This window comes from Grammomys surdaster, unplaced genomic scaffold (assembly GCF_004785775.1).
Source record: "Grammomys surdaster isolate TR1022 unplaced genomic scaffold, NIH_TR_1.0 125801, whole genome shotgun sequence".
In the NCBI taxonomy this organism is placed as follows: Eukaryota; Metazoa; Chordata; class Mammalia; order Rodentia; family Muridae; genus Grammomys; species Grammomys surdaster.
Window position 1 is genome coordinate 2,452,307 of NW_021620632.1, and position 6,995 is coordinate 2,459,301.

Below are 6,995 nucleotides of genomic sequence, written 5' to 3' on the forward strand. Positions count from 1 at the left end.
AAAAAAAAAAAAAAAAAAAAAAAAGAAATGAAACTGTAAACATGGAATGATTAAGAGGGAAATTGGTACTTTTAACAGATGTCTATTTATACCATATAGTCAGTCCATTTTAACATCACTGCTGCTGCTGCTTCTGCTGCTACTGCTGCTGTGTGTGTGTTTCTGTGTGTGTGTGTGTGTGTGTGTGTGTGTGTGTGATAAAGAGAGATGACCACACATAGTTGTTTTTACTGTTTTCTGTATGTAGTCAAAAACTTTTCTACAATCTCTCTTTTTTCTCCCTCCTTTTTTACTTTTTAAATATTTTTCCATTAATGTATTTATTCACTTTAGATCTCTGTCACTGACCCCTCCCAGTCTACCCCCTCACACAATTCCTCCCACATTCTCCAATCCCCTTCTCCTCTTAGAAGAGGGTATCCCCCAATCCTGGTACATCAAGTCTCTTCAGGATTAGGCACCTCAGGTGAAGTTGGACAAGGTAGCCAAACCAGGGAAATGGATTCCACAGACAGACAGCAGCTTTAGCGACAGCCCCTATGCCAGTTGCCGGGTGACCTTCATGAAGACCAAGCTACACATCTGCTACATATGTCTGTATGCTTTTTGGTTAGTGGTTTGATCTCTGTGACCAAATCCCCAAATGTTCCTTTTAGTTGACTCTATCAGTCTTCCATTGGACTTCCTATCCTTATGTAGCCTTGGCTATCCTGGAACTCATTCTGTAGACCAGACTACTACAAAAATCTGCTTGCTTCTGCCTCCCAATTGTTGGTGTTAAAGATATACACCACCACTACCTGGCCAAAATTTATTAACAAAAACTAGTCATAATGTTTTCTTTAATATGATAGTCATCTTAATTAAAATTGCACACTGCTTCTCTACTAAAGAACATTAACATTAGGAAAGTTACAACTGAGAATTTTTTCTGTACATCTTTGAAATATATATAAATCTTATACTAGCTGTTTTCATTTTAAAGTAAAGCACGTTCTGTAGAATTATCTCTGAAGGATATCCTTAAAATGTAACCATTTAATTGACAGTTTTTAGAGAGAGGAGGAGCATAATGGGTAGCAATAAGAAAATAAATATGACCCAATTATAACATGAAGAAAAATTAATAATTATAAATAAGTCCTCACTCATGTGCTTCTCCAGATCCCATTGGCATCCAGTGCTTTTCCACAAGGTTGTCCTGCACTTCACAGAGATGACTCCCGACCTCTTGCTGTTACTATTGACTAAAATAAATTGTTCCAATTATGTTTAACTCAGACAATTCAGTTTTTAATTTTACAGAACTTAAAGGACCCAGAAATGAAAACCTAGGAAGGAAAATCAGCAAGCTTTGTTATGTTAGAGCATTGAGGAGGACAGAAACACAGCAGAAATAGCTTGAAGAAGAGGAACTGCAGCTATTATAAGTTGCTAAGCAGAGAGACATCTGGGTCATTGAAAAATAGCAAGGACCACAGAAGTTTACATCGTGGATGTCTGAGCTGTAATCCCCAGAGGTATCCTTGAAGTAAGGATTCAAAAGCAAACAGTGCCTTTAGGAAGTGGTTAAAACTGGGAGAAAGATTTTCTGTTCAGCCTACATATGGCTGTGAGTGACAGGAGATTAATTTCCTCATGGGGATCTTGAGAAATTATTGATGCATGCCTCATAACCTGTGAGGGACCTCAGGTGTTTTTGAGCTTGCTTCTATTGGATTTTGAGATTTAAGGGTATCAATTCCGAGTAGTTGTGTTCTATGAATTAGGTAGGCAGAGCATTCTGTGAGTCACGTATAGGAGTATAATGAGGTTCTTAGGAAAAGGATTGTAAATGTCATAAAAGAACCTTATATACAATTTCACACAGCATACACCTTCAGGGTAAACAACAATGTGATTATGTACTTAACATTAGTGGTCAAGTGGGGTTATAGAGGTTGTAAAAAACCTGAGTTCAGTCTCCAGTACCTAGGTAACTCCACTCCAGGGGAATCTGGTGCCTCTCCTAACATTCAAAGGCACAACACTATGTGCACTTTTCAATGCCGGCTTTTATTCTTCTAAGAACATAGGCAGTACTACAACATTTTCCTTCTTCTTTCTGTTTTAAAATTTCATGAGAAGCAAAAAATGGAAAGATTTTGTTCAACAAATAGTTTTCTTTGTTCATTGAAAACTCACTTTTAGAAGGTTTAAAGTGACTGATGGTAAAAGAAGATATTGAATCAATGCTTTCAATGTGGTTTCAGATGGCAAGGACTTTTCCTTTTGGAATATATATATATGTATATGTATATTCCATATATTATATATATGTATATAATGTTTTATACAAAGCTCTTCCACTAACCACTTCTTATGAGGCTTTAATGTCCTATGTAGTCCAGGCTTGCCTTAAACTATCAAAGATCTACCTATATCTGCATCCCAGCCTATTCCTTTCCATTTTATGAAAACAGTGATATTCCCCTTCTTAGGACACTCTCCCTTCTGCCTACTTTGCACTCTGTCCCGGGCAACCTCCCGCCAGCAGGAAAGACGCGGCACACTCAGGATCCTTCTGCAGTATAAGCTTTAATGCATCTTGAGAGGGAGAGCATAAGCTTCACAAACGAGGAGGGACCCCAAGGGCCTAAAACCCTTCCCTTATATAGAGAGCTAAGCTCGCCTGGGACATGGCAGTCTCTGATGGGCTCCTGTTGCCTCAGGCCACATGACGTGTTCCAACTGTCAGATTAATCAAGGCGGGAAAACCTTCCAGCGCATGCGCACAGACTTGTTAATGGCAATGATGTGATAAGGATAGCTTCCCACAGCACTCTCCAGATCAAGATTATTTTTACATGCAATTGAAATTATACTTTTAAAACTTATTCAGTCACAAAAATTATTCCTGAAATAGACCTATGCCTTTATTAGTTTATTATTTGAATTTTGAGAATAAGACAAATCTTTCAAATTGAACATAAGTTTTCGAAGTCTGTACTGAAGTAAAATACGAAAATGTAGCCATGTTCTCTGTTATGAAATATTAGAGAAGTTAAGAAGCATGTGAATTGGACTCCAGCAAAAATTTAGTTAGATTAAAACAGTGGGTCTTTGCAACCAAAGTAATACAGACCCATAGGTACAAGGAACACTGGCCTCATATTATAATTAAAATAACATATCACAAGTTGACTAGACTTTAAACATTGTGAATAAATTTTAATTGAAATTCCAAAAATTGTTTTTCATGCAAATCATTCATATTCAACAGAATACAAAAATTATCCAATATCCTAATAAATAATTTCAACACAAAGAGTTGGAAAGGAACAAAAATAAATCTTGACCTGAAAATATTTTAGAGAAAGTCAAAATTATAAAGCAAGAAATACACAAGAGTGCAGACAGACATAATACAAGAAAAAAACTAAAGGGCTTAGACAGGTTGTTTGAAAATGTAGTTTCATGGGAGAAGGTAATGAAAAATGGTGGAAGAATTGAGAACAAAGGAGACTTTGGAGACATCTTAAAAGAGCAAACACTTAAGATTTTGAACTTAAAAATGACACTTGGGAAAAAACAAAGGCAAAGAAAATATATTGAAACAGCACATAGGAAGTTAGCCCAGAGCTACAGAATGATTCAACTGCTAAGGTATAAGAAGGTCAAGGGTCAGAAATCAGATTCCATTACACCAAGACTTCCGCAAACATATAGCAATAAGGTCTCAGGATGGCATAGAAAAAGAGATTAAGATAACAAGAGAAAAGAACTTTCCCTCAAAGTCATCCTAATTCTCACGGTAACAAAACTTGAAGGAGAAGAATTATAAATCAACAGGAGGCTTTTCTCATTAAAGTAATAAAATCAAATTGTAAATATAATAATCATGAAAAAATCTTATAATCTCTGAGAAGCTGATAATGGAACAGAGAATGTGAGAAGCTGAGTGGAATTGGGAGAACATGGGCAGAGGTTGATGAAAGAACTGGTGTGAGCGTATTGACTGATAAGTAGTTTTCCAGGGATGATATCACAAGATATCTGAGGTGACAGTAAGATATTTTAAAGATCTAGATGGAAGTGTTTAATAGAAATATCATACGGAATGATAACAAGTAGCAAAGAAACAGATACACTTGATTTAAACATTATATTACATATATCTTGAAAAAACATTTACAAACATCTGTAGCTCTTATTATTAGGGTAGCAGCAGCAAAAATAAATTTAACCTGCATCAAAATTTGAAGAAAAAACATGAAATGACCTGTCATGAAGCTTATATACATATTCTGGAATCTTTTGTATGAAATTTAACATATCTCACTCTTTTAGGCATTTTAACAAATGAGTAAATATCATGTTTTCTGCAAAATGCTTTGCTGTCATGTATATACAAATATGAAAATACATAAATAGCTCATATAAAACCACACTAGATAAATACTACACAAAATAATAGTGAATAAATGTTCCTGAAACTAAAAAAGAAGCATATCTTGGAAATAATTTAATAGAAATTACTCATCAATTTTGAACAAAAAACAGTTTGTAGATCAGCCGTTCTTATCCTGTGGGCAGCAATCCCTTGGGAGTCAAATGACATTTTTTTTTTTTTTTTTTGGAATATCAGGTACCCTGCATATCAGATATTTACACTATGATTCATAAAAGTAGAAAAAATTCAGTTATCAAGTAGCAACAAAAATAATTTTATGGAATCATCACAATATGAGGAAATGTATTAAAGGTCACAGCATTAGGAAGTTTGGGAACCAATATATATATATATATATATATAAAGGCTGGAGATATTAATTTAACGATTTCATTAGTGAATTTCTGAGAACAAAGGAAAACTGTAATAACTGTAATTGGCTTACTAATTCCTCATTGCACATATTGGAATATTTTGACCTAGACTTCTGAATCTAATAATGGAATTCCTCAGAAACTACATAAACCTCACCAAAAGAAATGACTCAGTAAAATGTAACGTCAGCTTCAATGAGCATTATGATGCTTCTGCAACTAGCAATTATGGAGGAGTGTGCTGTGGGCCGAGAAGGGGCTTCAGGGGAGTGGGAGTGCAGATTGAAAAATGCAGACCACCAAGGCACTGCTCATTTCTCCAGTTTTGATCCGCTCCTGTATCAGGGCTCTAATCAGGCCTGTGTCTGCCTCCCTCCTGAGTAGACCAGAGGCCCCATCTAAACAGCCTTCCTGCAGCAGCTCCCCTCTCCAGGTGGCCAGACGGGAATTCCAGACCAGTGTTATTTCCCTTGGACATCGACACGGCAGCCAAGTTCATTGGTGCTGGGGCTGCCACAGTTGGTGTGGCTGGATCAGGAGCTGGCATTGGCACAGTGTTTGGTAGCTTGATTATTGGCTATGCCAGGAACCCATCTCTCAAGCAGCAGCTCTTCTCCTATGCCATTATGGGCTTTGCCCTGTCTGAGGCCATGGGACTCTTCTGTTTGATGGTCACCTTCCTCATCCTCTTCGTCATGTGAGGCTCCATGGGGTCACCCAGCAATCCCTGCTGCTTTGACACCATGCCAGTCCTGGTGCTGGAGTGTGCTGAGCTTTACCATTTTACCATTAAACGACGATGTTTCTCAAAAAAAAAAATAGCAATTATGTGATTAAGTCAGATATATGTTAATATTTGAGGATTTGGCTGTTGAGTTTCAGGACAGTATGGAATGACAACAAGTTCTACTTTTTAGTATTTACTCAGAACAGGGCCAGCGTATGAATGGTTAATAGGTAGCTCTGTTCTTCCAGAGAACTGAAGTTTAATTCCCAGTACACTTATCAGGTAGCTAACAACGCTCATTATCTTCAGCTCCAGGGAATCTATTGCCTCTTCTAGTTTCCTTGGGTACCTATACTTACATGTGCATACCCAGATATACAAAAATGTATAACTAAAAGCAGTGTATCACTGCCTCCTGAGTCCTCTGTAGCAGGCAGAACTGCTCTGAGCAGCCTGCCATCCCAGGGGAATCTCCATCCACCACATCCACCACCTCTCACCCCACCTTTATCAGACCTGCTGAGCTTGAACCCTACAGGTAAGCTTACCTTTACTCATCCTTCTTCCCTACTCAATGAACCCACTGGGCACACCAATCTTCCCTGAGCAGCTTGCTAGTCAAGATGGACATCCACTCTTACTTTACCTTTCTGGCCACCTCCATAAGATCTGTGGCTTCTGAACTATACAGACAAGCAGATCTAGAAACATAAATCCCAGGTATACCCATCAGAGCCCAGCCACACCAGGACAATTATATAGGAGAATGAAATAAATAAAACTGTATAAGACCTGGAAGTGGAAGAAGAATCAATAAAGAAAACAAAAATTTCAGGAATCCTGAAGATGGAAAACTTTGGGAAGAGAACAGAGAAAATAGATGCAATCATCACCAACAGAACACAGGAGATGGAAGAGACAATCTCAGATATAGAAGATAAAAAAGATGAAATGTATTCATCAGTCAAAGAAACTGGTAAATCTAATAAAATTCTGACACAAAACATCCAAGAAATCCGAGACACCATAAAAAGACCTAATCTAAGAATAATAAGAATAGAAGAAAGAGCCGGGCGTTGGTGGCGCACGCCTTTAATCCCAGCACTTGGGAGGCAGAGGCAGGCGGATTTCTGAGTTCGAGGCCAGCCTGGTCTACAGAGTGAGTTCCAGGACAGCCAGGGCTATACAGAGAAACCTTGTCTCGAAAAACCAAAAAAAAAAAAAAAAAAAAAAAAAGAATAGAAGAAAGTGAAGAGCCCCAAAGCCAAGGCCCAGTAAATATTCTCAAAAAATCATAAAAGAAAACTTTCTCAACTTTAAGGAAGATATTCCTATAAACATAAAAGAAGCCTTTAGAAGATCAATTAGATTACACCAGAAAATAAAATCTTCCCTCTTCATAATAATTAAAATACAAAATCTACAAAACAAAGAAAAATATTTCAAAAAGCAAGGAGACAAG

At 37.3% G+C, this 6,995-nt stretch overlaps 1 pseudogene; it reads left to right on the forward strand.

Moving 5' to 3' along the window:
• The first annotated feature begins 5,084 nt into the window (after nucleotides 1-5,084).
• On the forward strand, nucleotides 5,085-5,507 carry LOC114640298 (annotated as a pseudogene).
• Nucleotides 5,508-6,995: the final 1,488 nt, after the last annotated feature.